The sequence below is a fragment of the Lampetra fluviatilis genome, chromosome 34, assembly GCF_964198595.1.
Source record: "Lampetra fluviatilis chromosome 34, kcLamFluv1.1, whole genome shotgun sequence".
NCBI lineage: Eukaryota > Metazoa > Chordata > Hyperoartia > Petromyzontiformes > Petromyzontidae > Lampetra > Lampetra fluviatilis.
In genome coordinates this window covers 5,523,342-5,540,695 of record NC_136308.1, presented here as the reverse complement: position 1 = coordinate 5,540,695, position 17,354 = coordinate 5,523,342, and the positions used below count along the sequence as shown (strand labels likewise).

At 44.6% G+C, this 17,354-nt stretch overlaps 1 protein-coding gene across 1 annotated transcript in view; it reads right to left on the bottom strand.

Annotated features, from left to right (window-relative positions):
* TEX264 (testis expressed 264, ER-phagy receptor) overlaps positions 1–17,354 on the bottom strand; it is a 160,897-nt gene that overhangs the window by 104,634 nt on the left and 38,909 nt on the right. The window lies entirely within an intron of this gene.

The window sequence follows — 17,354 nt, the reverse complement described above, 5'->3', positions numbered from 1 at the left end:
TGCTAATGAAATTACGCACTCCCAGAAGACCGTGGGGCAGATGTGTCGTCAAATAAATATTGAGATTTTTCACGTGGAGACAAAATTTATGAAGGCGACATTGTCTGCCTATCTAGTCTGTTATTAATATTCTGCACGGCGACGCAACTGCCTATTTTCAGTTAAACTCTTCAGGCTTGTGGCATAAATACATTTACTTTACACATGTAACCAATTAGAGATTCACGTTCAAATCTTTCAATCTGACATAGCAAGACGATTGCCGAGATACATTTGTCCACGTTGACGATCAACTGGCATGCACGGTGCTGTGTAAAAAAAAAGAACACGCACACCCAAGCATTCACAGCCATTTGTCAACTCACTTCTGTGTCAAGGCCTCCCCACATTGTGCCAGTCAAGGCTGTTGTTTTGACCACGATTCACCATTGCTGGACGGTGTGGATATGGGAAAGGGGGGGGCAGGGCCAAACTTCGATGTCACTTGCCACCCACGTTAGCCGTGGAAGGGAGCCAAACTCAGGTGGTTGGGTTTGTGGTGCGAAGCGCTAACCGCTACGCTGCGCCACCGCACCGTGACGTTTTGATAAAAACGTGGATGCAATACGTACAATGTACACATGTGGGGGAAATTGCTATGGCCCTCAGCTGTTAACTTCCGATCATTAATATTAAATCTTGTGAACTGTGGCTGAATGTACAATGATTTCTGCCCATGCGATGCGACATAACCACTATATATGCATGGGAATAGCTAAACACTCGCGAATGTCCATCCACTATGAGATCTCTTTTACCAGTGGCAAAATATAATAGTAGGTTTTTACCCTTTTAACTGGTACAAAACTGACACCTTTATTCAAGGCATCATGTTTGCAATGACCACAACACAAGTAGTCAAAAAAGCAAACAAAAAGAAGCAACTCTGATAAGGATGATAATATGCACTGTCCTTGAAGTTGATTGGCCCACACCCGAGACGGCTTTCTTTAGAGCCTAGTCCCCATTGGTGTAGGGCCAGATGACACCAGAAGGCGTACAACTCAAACACAGTGCAATATCAGAGTATTGAGAGCTCGGGGTAAGCATTTACACTATGAGATCTCTTTTACCAGTGGCAAAATATAATAGTAGGTTTTTACCCTTTTAACTGGTACAAAACTGACACCTTTATTCAAGGCATCATGTTTGCAATGACCACAACACAAGTAGTCAAAAAAGCAAACAAAAAGAAGCAACTCTGATAAGGATGATAATATGCACTGTCCTTGAAGTTGATTGGCCCACACCCGAGACGGCTTTCTTTAGAGCCTAGTCCCCATTGGTGTAGGGCCAGATGACACCAGAAGGCGTACAACTCAAACACAGTGCAATATCAGAGTATTGAGAGCTCGGGGTAAGCATTTACACTATGAGATCTCTTTTACCAGTGGCAAAATATAATAGTAGGTTTTTACCCTTTTAACTGGTACAAAACTGACACCTTTATTCAAGGCATCATGTTTGCAATGACCACAACACAAGTAGTCAAAAAAGCAAACAAAAAGAAGCAACTCTGATAAGGATGATAATATGCACTGTCCTTGAAGTTGATTGGCCCACACCCGAGACGGCTTTCTTTAGAGCCTAGTCCCCATTGGTGTAGGGCCAGATGACACCAGAAGGCGTACAACTCAAACACAGTGCAATATCAGAGTATTGAGAGCTCGGGGTAAGCATATACACTATGAGATCTCTTTTACCAGTGGCAAAATATAATAGTAGGTTTTTACCCTTTTAACTGGTACAAAACTGACACCTTTATTCAAGGCATCATGTTTGCAATGACCACAACACAAGTAGTCAAAAAAGCAAACAAAAAGAAGCAACTCTGATAAGGATGATAATATGCACTGTCCTTGAAGTTGATTGGCCCACACCCGAGACGGCTTTCTTTAGAGCCTAGTCCCCATTGGTGTAGGGCCAGATGACACCAATACTCTGATATTGCACTGTGTTTGAGTTGTACGCCTTCTGGTGTCATCTGGCCCTACACCAATGGGGACTAGGCTCTAAAGAAAGCCGTCTCGGGTGTGGGCCAATCAACTTCAAGGACAGTGCATATTATCATCCTTATCAGAGTTGCTTCTTTTTGTTTGCTTTTTTGACTACTTGTGTTGTGGTCATTGCAAACATGATGCCTTGAATAAAGGTGTCAGTTTTGTACCAGTTAAAAGGGTAAAAACCTACTATTATATTTTGCCACTGGTAAAAGAGATCTCATAGTGTAAATGCTTACCCCGAGCTCTCAATACTCTGATATTGCACTGTGTTTGAGTTGTACGCCTTCTGGTGTCATCTGGCCCTACACCAATGGGGACTAGGCTCTAAAGAAAGCCGTCTCGGGTGTGGGCCAATCAACTTCAAGGACAGTGCATATTATCATCCTTATCAGAGTTGCTTCTTTTTGTTTGCTTTTTTGACTACTTGTGTTGTGGTCATTGCAAACATGATGCCTTGAATAAAGGTGTCAGTTTTGTACCAGTTAAAAGGGTAAAAACCTACTATTATATTTTGCCACTGGTAAAAGAGATCTCATAGTGTAAATGCTTACCCCGAGCTCTCAATACTCTGATATTGCACTGTGTTTGAGTTGTACGCCTTCTGGTGTCATCTGGCCCTACACCAATGGGGACTAGGCTCTAAAGAAAGCCGTCTCGGGTGTGGGCCAATCAACTTCAAGGACAGTGCATATTATCATCCTTATCAGAGTTGCTTCTTTTTGTTTGCTTTTTTGACTACTTGTGTTGTGGTCATTGCAAACATGATGCCTTGAATAAAGGTGTCAGTTTTGTACCAGTTAAAAGGGTAAAAACCTACTATTAATGTCCATCCACTTTCAAACTGTGTTTGCATTTACCGTATTCTCTGGATTAGAAGATACATTTTTTTCCTCCACAAATTGTGAAGAAAGATCTGCGCACAAGTTTGTGTTGAGTCTTATTTTCCAGAGCATCTTAAAATCCAGAAAATACAGTATATTAGGGGTGGATTTATTCCGCCCCCCCCTGAACCACCCCTGCCACTTTGCAGTGATCTGATGAATTGTGAATCACGGTCAAGATTCAATTAATGAATCAAATTAATCAAATGTTCTTAATTACTTTGCGGTGAATGGTTGCGCCTCAAGTGCCTGAAGAGGTGACACAAAAAAAAACCCATGACATACAACGTGAGGCAGTGTAGCATACAAGATTGTTGTACTGTATGATACTCCAATATCTATGCTTCGCACATTCACCAACCAGCATGGTGAAACATGGAGTGGAAGGCTCCTCATCCAGCAGTGGCTTAGGAGAAGGGTGGTGCATGTGCATTGTACACGCAGGTACATAGGAATGAAGTAACATTGTATTAATGTGTGTTGAACTTCTTTCGCACAGTACGTAGCCAACCATGCTAATCGGAGGTGCGGGGGAAGAAGGACAACCGACTCTTACGCCCGCGTTTCAATGCACGTATCGTGGGCTTGAGAATCATTATTTATCGATTAGCTGATGCATCGTTACCACCCTTAACGAGTAAGAGAGTGCCAGAAAATATCCTTGGCAGACGCGCGTTGTTTGTGCGGCTCCGCTAAGGTATTGCTTACATTTCAAATTAGCAATATTTACATGAACTGACGTGTAACATAATCAGCCGCTACTGCACCGCACCACGCAGCGGGCTGGAAATTTGATCAATTGGAGGGTGGGCCGGCGGTAGCCTAATGCGAAACATGTGTCATGCTTGTAGCGTGTAACGAAATAACCATTGGAGGGACCTGACACAATGCCACTTCAGAAACGTCCATCTCGAGCGCGCATCAAGGATCGCCGGCAAGGTGATCAACGCCCACCCACATCACGCTTCACGCTTGAATGTGTCTGTGTTTTTTCTCGTTTCTTTATATACATTTTTTTTTTTACCGCAACACCTCCAGAGAGCAGGTCTCAGAGATGGCAATGCAGCCTAAGACACCGTCATGCCGCTGTTGTTGTTGCTGTTGCTGCCGCTGCTGCTTTGTCATCCAACACAATAGTTCGGCCTGCTAAGCCCTCACAGCCACCGAATCCATACTTTAAAATATCAATTCAATTACAGCTGACGTGCCAGATAAATACGTCCTGGGGAAAATACATCTGAACTGGTACCACTGCATGGGTGAACAGATGCGGGGGGAGACTGATAAAGAGACGGGACCGATGGGAGCGTAAGAGAGGAATGACATGGAAACATCGGCAGCAGATGGGATGTGACGTTGATGGCCAACGGCGGTGGAGGAATGCTGCCAGAAGTATGTGGACCTAGCAGCCTCCACAAAGGGGTTGGACTGAAAGCGGGGGGGGGGGGGAAACTACTACAGTATTGCGCTTTTTTTCCTCGTCTCTTCCTCCTTCGAATGTTTCTGCGTCGGAATATTAATGCGGTACAACGTTTCCCCGGGGGATATCGGGAAGAAGGAAAAGTGTGCTTCGGAGCCCAGAAACGCTTGATTATTGAGAGGCCATCTTATTTGGTCACGAACGAGCGGCATGCTGGAACCAGCGCGCATGCTGGTTCGTCGTGCCAACGTGCAATTCATTTGGCAGCAAAGGTAGGTGGCCGGGCCCTCAAACGAAAACGGGTCCTCGATTTTAAACGGCGACGGGCTTGAGAAAACCTAGACGGTCGATGAATCCGAGATCGATCGTCAAGTGCTTTGAACAATTACGCACCATCCTAAACACGTGAATGCCTTGAAGAGAAGCCTGCTCTCCAAGTGGCGCTTTGAATGCCAGGTTGCTTCCTCGAGAATTAAAATTGGGGTCCATGGAAGAAGCTTGACCCTCTCCAGACTAATATGGAAGCACCGGATTTAATTAGACGTGTAATATTGTGACAAAATAAGACGCGTGCGTAAAATGATAAATGAATCGTCACCACCATGAGCAGCAGTCAGTAGACTATTTGATTGAAAACTCAATTATCTGGAATTACTCTAAGTGTTCAGTTTGTTCCCCTTCCCCCCCACACCTGTGATTAGCATGGTTGGCTACGTACGGCGCGAAAGAAGTGCAAAATGCAAACGTGCATACACTGCTGCATGAACGCCTCCTCCTCACACCTCCGATAAGCACGGTTGGCCACGTACGGCGTTTAAGAAGTGCAACATGCAAAGGAGCATGCACCTCGCATGCATGCGTACGTACGCACACCATCGCCATCCGTCATGGTCATTTGGTGCCACAATCCATCTCACTCCTGCACATCAACTGATCCGATTGCTCCATCTCCGTGATGGTCGAACACCTCTCGGGTGCGTTCCGTTTCGTCACCAGTCTTTGTCCTCCATCCATCATCCCCTTCGATTCGTGTGTATTACCCAAGCACTTAGATTCATTAGGTCGGCACACCGCATCCGATTCGCATCTCGTCCATGATCCACGTGTTACTTTCTTCGTTTCTCATTGCACTCCCGAAAAAAAAAATCATCACCGAACACTTCTTCACGAACCCTTCAGATTTCATTTGATTTTCTTCGCCCGTGTCCGTGATTCAAACCCATCGCAGGTGGCAGTGCAATGGGGAAAAAGTCCTGAACACTGGTAAGCTGATTTTTATTCCGGAGTTCATCTATCCAAACGCACAAATATTCCTATGATTTGAAAGTTACGGGCAAACAAAAAGGTGCGAGTGGAACTTAAGAGCCCAATCATTCCACCTATGCAGTCAGCAAAGGCAACTTTACAATGCTATTTCGTTATTGAACAACAAGCACACTTAACGACACATTAGCCTTTAAATATTCTTGGTGCTTTCGGTAAAGTCACGTAGAAGGGAAATAATAAAATAATACAAATATAAAACAATAAAAATTCTCACGACGTTTCGACTGCAACACAAGCAATCATCATCAGGTGTGAAATCCACAGCAAGAAAATTTGAAAAAAGAGCTTTAAATACAAACTTAAGACACATTGGCCGTTATTCATAGGGATGACGTGATCCGTCCTCCTACCCAATTCATGAAATTGTCACGATTCAACCTCACTATTCGATCCGAGATTCAATATACAGCAATTCCTCGTTTAATGCGGGAGTAGATGCGTTCCTGGAAAGTGCCACGTTAAGTGAGGAATTACTTGCATGCACATTACAGGGAATACATGAATAAAATCTATCAAAATATGCATCACATTTGCACTATAAAATCATCCAGCAGCCATCCCATAGCAGAACAAAGAACTGTATCATTCCGTGCATAGACCCAGATTTCCAATACCGCTCAGTTAAGCAGCTCCAGAAAGTACTTTGCCTTTGATCGCTCAGAAACCCCATTATAACAGTTATAACAGGCGCGTTCCACGTTATAACAGGCGTGTTGTAAGTTATTACAGGCGCGTTCCACGTTATAACACGAGTGTTTTAAGTTATAACGGCCACTTTCCACGTTATGATGGGCGAGTTCTACGTTAGAACGGGTACGTTCCACGTTATAACAGGAGTGTTGTAAGTTATAACGGCCACCTTCCACGTTATAACGGGCACGTTACGAGTTATAACGGGTGCGTTCCACGTTGTGCGAAAAGTGTTCCCTAATTGAAGAACTGTGTTACAGCGAAAATGTGACGAGGCCCTCATCAAGCAGTGGATTTAAAAGAGGGCTGTTCATGGACATCATTATTATTTTAGAGTATCTAATATCTCTCTTCTGCTGTTGCTATGGCTTGAATGCTGCGTTGCTGTAAACAACAAGTTTCGACAACTGTCAGTGACATTCAACTCTCTCCCTGCAGTCAATTTACATCTTTAGTGTTTGGTCGAAAGCCTTTTCCAGCATCCGCAATGCAATGCATGCTGGATCCTCAATTCTGTAATTAAACCAATGAGTCTCGGGAGATCAGCTAGTCGAAGAAAAAATGGATATTAAGGTACAACCATTGGGCAAAGCAATAGAGTAATCACCGAGGAAGATTTAAGCCGTTAATTAGAATGAATAAAATACGACGGCGCAGCTTAAGAGGGGCTTGCATACGTTGCACATTTCAAATAAGCAGCCCGACATCTGCGTGAATCTTTCGTGCAAAATTTAAGATAAACAATTATAACCCCAAGGCATTCTCAGTGCCGAGCTGCGCGTCGCTCGGGGAATAACTCCCTCTCGTCACGCTGGATGTCGGCAAAATTTCGAGGTTCACTGCGACGTGACCCCACGGTGCGCAGGACTTGCTTCAGAATGCCACCGACCAACGATCGGCGTGCGCGATATATTCGTGGCACAAACAAACAAACAAAAAACACCGCCCCCAACGCGTTCCGCAGTTGTTGTCGCTTACAGAAATTCAAACGCCTGACTGCCGCCCGTGAAGCGTGTGGCATTTTAACTGCGAAATTAAAATTACGGCGATTTTCTCTGCGCGTGAGAAACGGCGGAATGGAATTGCAATTATGGGCCGAGCATAGTTGTGCAGCAGCTGTCGCAAATCAAATTTAAACACGAATCCGAGTGCTTCACCAACTTCGTGCCTGCTAAGCCAAGCACCACTGCGCCCAGCTCAAATACGATATGGGGAAAGGAAACTGAATAACAGTTTCAAAAACATCCTCTTTCTTTGAACAATTCAAGAGCGCATTTATTTGGCAACGTAAGATATTTCTTCGAGCAATCGCATGTGGCATTCGGTGAAACTTTGTATTAATATGATGGAATTAAGCTGCGGTTAAAAAATATTTAAACAATAAAACCAAAATTTTTTCAAGAGTACAAAGGTGTTAGCAATTGCATTAAAATATAAATGTGACAATAATCTTTTTAAAGTTAAGGAGCCACGTGGCAAGCTCTCTCATGCAATTGGCTTCAAGGCCCTCTGGCATGCCTGGGTGAACTGAATCATTAAATATGCTTACCTAAAAAGTGAAGGGTGGGAACGGTGGCCATGTGGCTCAGAGGTCAGAGCGCTGAGCTTGCGGTCGCTGAACTTGGAACTTATTCCGCAAATCGTACGTAGCCGAGCGTGCTAATCGGATCCTGGATTCGAATGTAAGGCCTGCTATTAAACCGGGGTTTCTCAAGTGCAGCAAGTTGACGATCTCCGTAAAGGAGGTCTCAGTGCAGTCACAAACGACTGCACAATAAAACCCATCACATTAATTTGGCTCTGAACATAATTAAAATAAACTCCAGCCCTGGGAATGTTAAGTATTGGTTTGGCTGTCGCATGACAAACAGCAGGGTGCCACGGTGGTCGTGGGTTCGATCCCAACCTTGATGCTTGTATATTTGGAGTTTGCATGTTCTCCCCGTGGTTGTGTGGATTTTTATCCGGGTCCTCCGGTTTTTCCCTCCACATTTAGAAACATGCATTTCGAGTATTTTGGCTGCAATACATTTACACGTGATAAGCCACTTCGTTGAGCTATCATTTGTGGCCAGGTCACTTCTGAAAAAGAGCTGTATAGCTCAGTGGGCCTTACCTAGCAAAAAAAAATATTGAAAATAGTTACAAATATCTATTTTCAGTGGCAGATCGGGTGAGAAAAGTGTTACCCCCGTATTGTGCTTACCAGACACAAATATTCATATTCAGAAAAAAAGATAGTAGAAAGGATTCATCAATTCATATATTATTTTACCTCGAAATACATGCATTGATATCTATATGTGCGTGCAACAGAATCAACGTGTTTTTTTTAATTCACGTATGTTTTATGACTATGACCGCAGTAGATTCACAAAGGGCTGTAAATTGTAATATTTTATGACACGGTTTAGTTAATAGGTTAATGCCATCCCTATAGCCGCTTGAGGCATTTCAGGGTGTTTATTGTTGAATGGAATCACCACCCCAAATCATCAAAAATGAATCGAATCCGGAGGAGGGAGAGAGTCATCATTGCACCACTAATTAAATTGGCCTTCTGCATGAGAGTAATGTATAGCAACGAACAGATAGCTGCTTTGATGTGCATTCGTCTGCCCAGCTGCCAAAACAGTCAGCGGGAAATAACGGAAACAATTAGAGGGTTGATGGGACAGAAACATGTCTGCATACATCATTCAGTCATTATCCTCAAGTCATATTTCGATTCTTGGCAGTAAATCCTTAATTGCTCAGTCAGCCTCATGACAACATGTTTTAAAAATTATTTTTGTCCAAAGCCAGACATAATAGCTACACATATTGGACTGTATTGGTCATGATGGATGGCAACGGCTTGGGGAGACCTACATGAAGCAGAACGTTTTTTAAATAAAGTAACTATCAACAAATCATGCCGTTTTAATGCTCAGAGCATGCACTAAGCGAGCAGCGTGCTCCCCCATTATCTGCCTGTTTATTTACAAGGCCGAGTGTGGCTCTGTAAATATATGAGCAAAACTGTCTCATGAAAGCAGCGATTATGACAGATGCCCAAAGTTGGCGGCCCATTGCTGTGGTGGCAGTAGTTATGGTGGCAGTAGTTATTATTCATTAACACTTGTTTAGCCAGGAAAGCCAGCTCTCACCGACTCAACAGAGCGCGACTGCTCTGCAGTTTGAATGTTCTCTTTCTAAGTTGCTTGAAAGAGAGTGCTGCTTTTTTGTTGTTGTCACCAGCGAACACCATAATTGGTTGACACACTGCCTCAATAAAGGGTAGCCAGAGCTTCGTCAGTGGAAACTTAACTTGCTTGTGAATTAGATTTTTTTATTTTTATCTGCTCACAGATTTTATTCCACATGTGTTATCAGAATTGTGTCGTGAGGCCTAGTGTCCATTCAGAACCCTAGCAGAGAACGGCCCACAGACGGACACATGACAGAGCTACTTCTGAGATCCCTTAAAGAGACGTTTTATCCATAAACACGGCAATGTAATTTCCCACACACCCTGCTACACAGATCAATAACAATCAAAGATTTATATTTTTTTCATCTGGCATTTGGACAAATAAGTAAAACGCCACGTTGAATGCGATAGCTTTTAGTGAAGTCATTATTTGTTACTGGGCTGAGATAATCATCTCACTAAACTTGAGAAGGTTTAACCACGTGCGGCTGAACCCAGGATCGCTACTGGACATCTGTGAAAAAGAACTCGAGAGCTCATCGGATTCCTCCAGTATAAAGAAATATTCTGATTCTGATCTGCTGCACTACTTCATGCTTTGACCCCCTTTGGCACCACTGCCACCACATGCATGTGAAATTGTACGGTCAGAAATTATTTTTGTTACGTATACTTTTCCTGCACGAATGGCAGAGTTGTGGCTATTTCGTCTGCAGCTCTTTCAACAGCACGGTGATAATAGCCGTTTGCATTTTTAATAAATAAAAAATATTCATTGCATCTCAATTAATTGCTTGTCAAGAATTTACAAACACCGCGGCCTTAGATTCTCACGTAATAGAGGGGAATATTTAATGCTTCATCAGCTTGTTAGGCTCCTGCACTACCTCAGGCTATCAAACTTCACTTCCATGATTCGTCCTTCCCTAATGGGGTCTCCCTCAAGGTCATTTATCTTCGCGAATCTGCCTCGGCAAGGCACCCCGCCGCCCCCCAACCCCTTCTGGTTTGCAATGCAACCCATTCTGCTGCTGTCTCTCCCCCAATGTACGGCTGACTAATCTGACCTCAGGAAATACTTAACACTACTGTGCACACACTTGGAAACGTGATAAATCCCGTGATGCTTACCGTATTTTCCCGCACATAGTCCGCATACGCATATAACCCGCAGACGCAGATACCCCGCAAAAATAGCGTTTTGTGTAAAACAAATTTCAGATACATCTTCTTGGTTCTTTCGGTAAAGTCACGTAGAAGGGAAATAATAAAACAATAAAATAAAACATTATAAAATCATTCTCGCGACGTTTCGGCCACAACGCAAGCAGCCGTCCTCAGGTGAAGAACAGGTCTGTCAGAAAGACAGCGTCCGAATGAAACACCACCAGGCTTGGCAGCGTATATTTAAGCTGGGTTGGAGGGGGAAGAGCGCCTTGACAAAGGAATTTGCATATCAAGAGGAATTTAGCATATTTATGGGAAATGCAGATATGTGATTAGTACTACTTATTATTTTATTATTCTACGTGACTTTACCGAAAGAACCAAGAAGATGAATCCCTGCAGTCACGAAAGCTTTAAATCGAAATTTCAGATAGCCCGCACCTCCATATACCCCGCATGCATTCATATCTTTAACGCCGTTACCGTAGCTTAATTCCATCATATTAATACAAAGTTTACATTTGTAATACATTCCACTATCAATTGTTTACATTAAAATCATAACGTGCACAAAGAAAACAAACTAACCCGAAACGAGTGAACTTAAAACAGTAAATAAGTGAGAATAATGTTCATCACATGACACTCAAACTGGAATGTTTTAATTTTCAGAGCTAGCATCCAGCCACATTAAGTGCAGAAATAAATGTAACTTGATAAGTGTTTTCTTTTGTGCAGTCACTGAGGACTTAATTTAATTACAGGCAGCTGCCTATGAGGGTTTGCGTAAAGTCATACGGCACCACGTACGTGGAAACTTTATTTGTTGTACGCAAGAACCGAGCCTGCCATTCTTCAAACCACACAAGTGGCGGCATCTCTCGAGTCCACCACTTGTGTATGAGATTAAACTATTCAAACTATTAAAAATATTTTACCAGGTAAAGCCCACTTAGCTATATAGCTCTTTTTTAGGAACGACCCGGCCACAAACGAGAGATCAATGAAGCGGATTACCATGTGGAAATGTAAAGCAGCCAAACACTCTAAGATGACAGAGGATGCCGATATCAAGGCCTTCACGAAAGACCAACGTCTAAACGTCGAACGGCACTTGCGGCCCATCCACAAGTGTGGCAGGAGAGAAAACGCATCTTGCGCCGTTTGAACTCAACAACGGCCCATCACCGCACTCCCAAGTGGCACGCGATGGGCACCTGATTCTGCTCGAGTAGGATCGAGGGCAAAGGGGCCGCTGGTTCAGCCAAGGTAGCCATGACGGGCATCCCAGGAGATCAAAGACAAAACTCAAAAGATGTGCACTCATCCATGTGGGAAAGGCCCCGGCGGGTTTCCAACTGCCTACAAATTGCTGGATCTGCATTTCGCTTTGCTGTCGCCCAGCTGCACTTCGTTGATGCTTCAGACGATAATTTTGCGGTTCATTGTCAAAGTGATGTCTCTGCTCGCATGAGCAATGGGGTGGTGTTCAAATATTTTTTAAAGCTCTGATGGCCTGCGGTGGAAAATTCCATGTTCCCATGGTAAGGGCGAGTTTATCCATAGGTCAACCACAACCTTTGAAGCCAATGACTACCGCTGAGCCACCTGGCTGGATAGAAATTGTCACTGCACTGAAATTACGCAGATTGGGATCTTCAGATACACACACTTTAACTACAGGAAACATTAGAAATAAATAATTACTGTAATAATAAGTCGGCCAGGGTTAAGCTGCACTTTCTGTTCAAGCCATTTGTAAACGAATGGCAGATGGCTGAAAGTTTGTGGAGCGGTCATGGAAACACCAGACAATGTCGTGACTTTTCACGGAATCGCGAGGATAGGGGTGTATGGTTGGGGGGTAGAAGCTTCCAGCATGTGAAGCGAAACACTTTGGACATTATGCCGAGCAGCACGCTGTACAACCCACAAACACATCGGAGAGCTAAGCATTCACCGGGGATTGTGGGTAGCTGGCAAGGGGAGTCAGGTGGCAGCTCTCTCTGTGCACGACCTGTGGCCCGAAAGGGAAATGCTAAATGTTAAGAAGACAGCGGAGTCCTGCGGACGCCGACACCGATGAATAAACACGGCATTGTCGTGCTGCATCGTTGTGCTATATCGGAACTAAACAGTTCCGGAAGAGGCTCCCAGCATGTGGAACAAAACGTTGGACATCATGCGGAGAGACGTGCGGTGCAATCCGGAAACACACGGGAGAGCTAAGCATGCATCTTGCTCTGCATTTAAGTAGGAATGGCTTCGAGTGCGGTGAAGTGATTCTTGCGCGATTCATTTCTCCCAATGCACACCCTTGGAGAGGAAATAACTTCACAGTTGCTTGTTGAACAAAGCCACCTACGTTATTATTTACCTACAGAAATTACAATCGCCATTTTGGACTTACACAGGTGTCTGAATACAACTGCATCAATAAACATCGCAGAGTCGGCCATCGTGAAGCAACACCACTATCAAAGCGACATGGCGCGCAATGCAATTAGCGAAACCTTAGCCCAAATGCCAATGCTGTACGCAATTCCCTCCTTGTGAGATCAAAAAAACAAAACCAAGCCGCTTCAAGATGGTCCGGAGCCTTTGATCTGACCGTGACGGTGCCCGGCACAATCGAAGCAATTACCGCAAATGCTAGGCCGACTGAAAAGTTGTTTATCAACACAAATGTTACCTTGGAAATAAATCTGTCACCGGCATTTTGAGTGCATCAAAAGTCATTGTTGTTTGACGACCACAATGTTTAAAAGTATTTACAAATGATGGTAGGAGTGGTGGCGCAATTATTAGTGTACTGCACTACAAACCACACGCCATGAGTTTGATTCTGGGCCATGGCTCTAATCAGTGGAGAGTGACATTTCTCAACGGGTTCTGGGTCTCCCTTCTTCACCAACTGACGCTCAAACAAGCTTTCCCCGGCTGACGTGACCTTGGGGGAGGTGGGGGGGGGGAGAGGCCTTCATCCAGGAGGATAAAAGATCAAAGTTGGGGGGGGGTGGGGTGGTTACGATGCTCGGGGGGTATAGCGATGCATCAATTCGTCATCTGAAATCAATTATTCTGCTTACAATACATATAACGCATTGGCTCGCGCAAGTCATAATCAATTGTGTTTCGATCATATATTTGGCAAGTTACTGGTTGATGTGACTCCTGCAACCACTAGAGGTCTACCACCATGCACTGCAGTGTAAATACAAAAACAATGATTCTTCAATGCAACTGTGGCAACGTATAGAATCGTGAATGGGGGGGGGGAGGTGGCGGGCAGCGGGGGGTGAGGGGCGGGGGGCAATAGCTGGCTATTTTCTCGCCCTCGAGCACACGGGCAACAGATGCATCACTGCCAGTGCACTAATTATAAGAATCCCTGGGAACACCAACTGGCAGTGCTGGGTTAGTGGCCCAGAGCGTATTCGCCCAAACTCCTCCTCCTGGGACTTCAGAAGGTGCACCCCTCTCACGCCTGCACCGATCACGCAGGGCGGGATGAAGCTTAACAACTTACGAGATCAACGGGCCGTCCTTGACGGGGAAAATATTTTTCGACCGTTTTTGTTTTTTGTACAATGTCGCTCTGCGGAGGCACTTCCAACCGGTTTACCGCTGCGCAGCGGGTGGTTCATCTATTCAAACAAAAACTTACCAAATTCATCAAATATATCCGTGGAACGCGTAGAAGACGTCCACCGAAGTGGTGGTGGACACACACCACGTAATTGTATCTGTTCTAGAAAGCCTGACTGCTGATGAGACCTGTAACGGCGTGTTTATATGCTTGAAACACCAGATTGATGATAGACCCAAAGAAATACGTAAAAAATTTAAGCCAGGGGGCAAAGAGGTGTATCTATTTGTCTATTACTTAAAAAGCTTCACTAAAACGCACAGTGAGTTGATATCTGAATGTATACATTAATATGCATCTACTTTAACTGTAAAAACAATGCATTGGTTTTTTGACAAGCGTGCAGTAACATTGAAGTAAAACCCAAATACCACAATTTGCAATGGCTTAACACTCAAGGGGACGTCAGTCCATTCACTGGAACATTGCTTACATCAGCAACACTGCACAGTAGAAAGTCAATAGAGCAAATGTTCGAAGATAAAAAAAATCACGTACGAGGCGCTAATAATTCCCATTCATGCAACACGGCATAGCTTAAGAGACGCAAAGCACGGCCTCACTTGCAAAACATGCCACCTCCAAAAGCAGGCGCCTACACTCAACGCGGTGCCCCTAAAATATTTATGGCTCGCGCAGAAGCACCCGCGTGTTGATTAGATTCTGCCCGCAAGCGCCGTAGGCACTGGCAAAGCAAACTTTCCTCTGCTCAGCAAAAAACAGATGCACCCGAAACAGCTGCTGACTTGGCCATAAGAGAGCAGAAAAAACGCGGCATGAAGGACGAGGCCCCGGCGATGGAGCGTTTAACCCGCGGCAGCCGGCAACGCTGGCACTCGGCTGTGCCACCGCGCCCCGCCATTGACGGTCGAGGGGCATCCGAGGGCTCGGCAGTCACGCGAGACGTCGTTGCAAGGGAGGGCCGCGTGCCGGAGTGCGACTGAGCACGATCCTTGCAGAAGGCAAAGCATTGGGGACATGCAGAGTCTCCCTCTCTCACTGTTTGGAAAATGTTTTTTTTACTTACAGCTGGGCCCACGAGTCAATTATGTTGATTAATCAATCAGAAATTATAATCGACTACTTTGTCGGTCACTACTCAGGCCACCCCAACATCCTGCCTCCTGAAAGCGGGAAGCCCCCCCCCTTCCCCCGAGAAAAACCACGCCCAGCTTGACGCGCCTGATGATGCCGATGTCATCGCGGAGCCCCGCCCATCACCTCGCGTCTCGCGGAACATTCTAGAACAGAAGTGTGACCTTTTTCCCCCCAACTATATTTGCGTTATCCAATCTGTCGCGTAATCGATTCTCGAAGTAATTGGACAGCCAGGCCCCTAATGCTTTTCTCTGCCGTGAACATGAATTTGGTGCGAAAGTTAAAGCCACAGAGTCGGTCGAGGGTGTACGTTTCTTAAAAAAGCAAATCAATTTCACTTGTAAGCGAGCGGGCATGACTGCAGGTTCCATTGCCTTGTCAAAGATTGGCGCTGTTAAGACAGCATCTCTGAAGTACAGAACACCAACGGTTTGTGTTGGCAAGCCTTGAACACGACACACAGCAAAGCCTGCAGAGTAATTCATCACCGCGTTTCATAATAATGGTGATAACAATTTAGAATCGCTACAGGGTTTGCAAGCCAAATGTCAAAACACTGCTCACTTAACGCATTGTATTCAGAGGGCACTTGGGTGGCATGTGATCACTCTGCTGCTAAGTGAACCATTACATTTGTAAAAGCTCCGGGGATGGATTGCGCACCAATTTCAGAGTGGCTCAGTCATTTAAAACGCTGACTAAAAGCAGTGCCTTTCTGAACCCACTGGCAAATATTTCAAGAAAGGTTCCCGATTAAGTCATTTTCTCCATGCACTAATGAAAAAATTCATCAAAGGTGACAATTTTACACAATTATAATGGTGACTTACTGCCTGAATGAATCGCACATTTTTCACTTGGGTGCAATTGCATGGTGGTGGTGGTGGTGGTGGGAGAATGGGCTCCCTTTCTTTGATGTATTCTGACAATTAATCCAGGTTTTCAAGCTTGTGTATTCTCATGACACCTTGCAACAAAAGGTTTTGCGAAATGAAAATTCTGCTCAATGGACTGAATGCATTCGCTATATAATGAAACGGTCGATTTCATAAAAAAAATTTAAGAAGCCAATTATTTAGCCGAGAAACTCTCGCCGGAGGGTCCTGCATTCGGATGTTAGGCCACTGCCGTGAGTGAGGGTTTGGCCTGTGGCAGGGAACTGGGGTACTGCAAGGCCCAAGCACACGAGGGGAGAGATACTCAGCATTGCCATCTCATGGCCACGTTGCAGCTCCATGTGAACAACACCTGGAAAAGCCCTGGTGGTCAACGATCCAAGCACGAATCAGGCGAGACTTTGCTTGGCTTGGCTCCCAAGTGCCGATTAAATCGAGCAATCGGATAAAAAATGGTCATAGGCGTTTGAAAATTGTAACTGAAATTTTGGGAAAATTGCACAAAGTAAAAATGGTATCGTCAAATAAATGCAATTTATGAATATGTTGAAAGCAAATTTTAGCCACTTAAAACTGTTGTACAAGGACACATAACAGACACAAGACAATTGAAGACCCCTAAATTGTTAATACAAGATAAGTTTATGAATATTAAAATCCTCCAAACTCAGGGTCTGTGATTGTTTGTCAATCACAGTTGCTTTAGCACAAACCCAAAACTCCAAGAGACCAACGGAAACAACAGCACTCCTTGTTGAAGCAGTTAAGTGAAGAGTTGATATATTTTGTGAATTCAGCAAGGATTACAGGCACCTGGGGACAGTAGAAGGGAGTTCCAAAGCCCAGAAGCACGAGGGCAGAGGCAGGAAGAGAAAGGAAAGAGGTCGCATGTGTGACCTTGGCATAAAAAGTGTATCCTTTCCTCCCCTCTCCTCCCAGCCAACATGTCTATGTACATGTGTATGTATGTTGAACTTATTTCACACCGTACT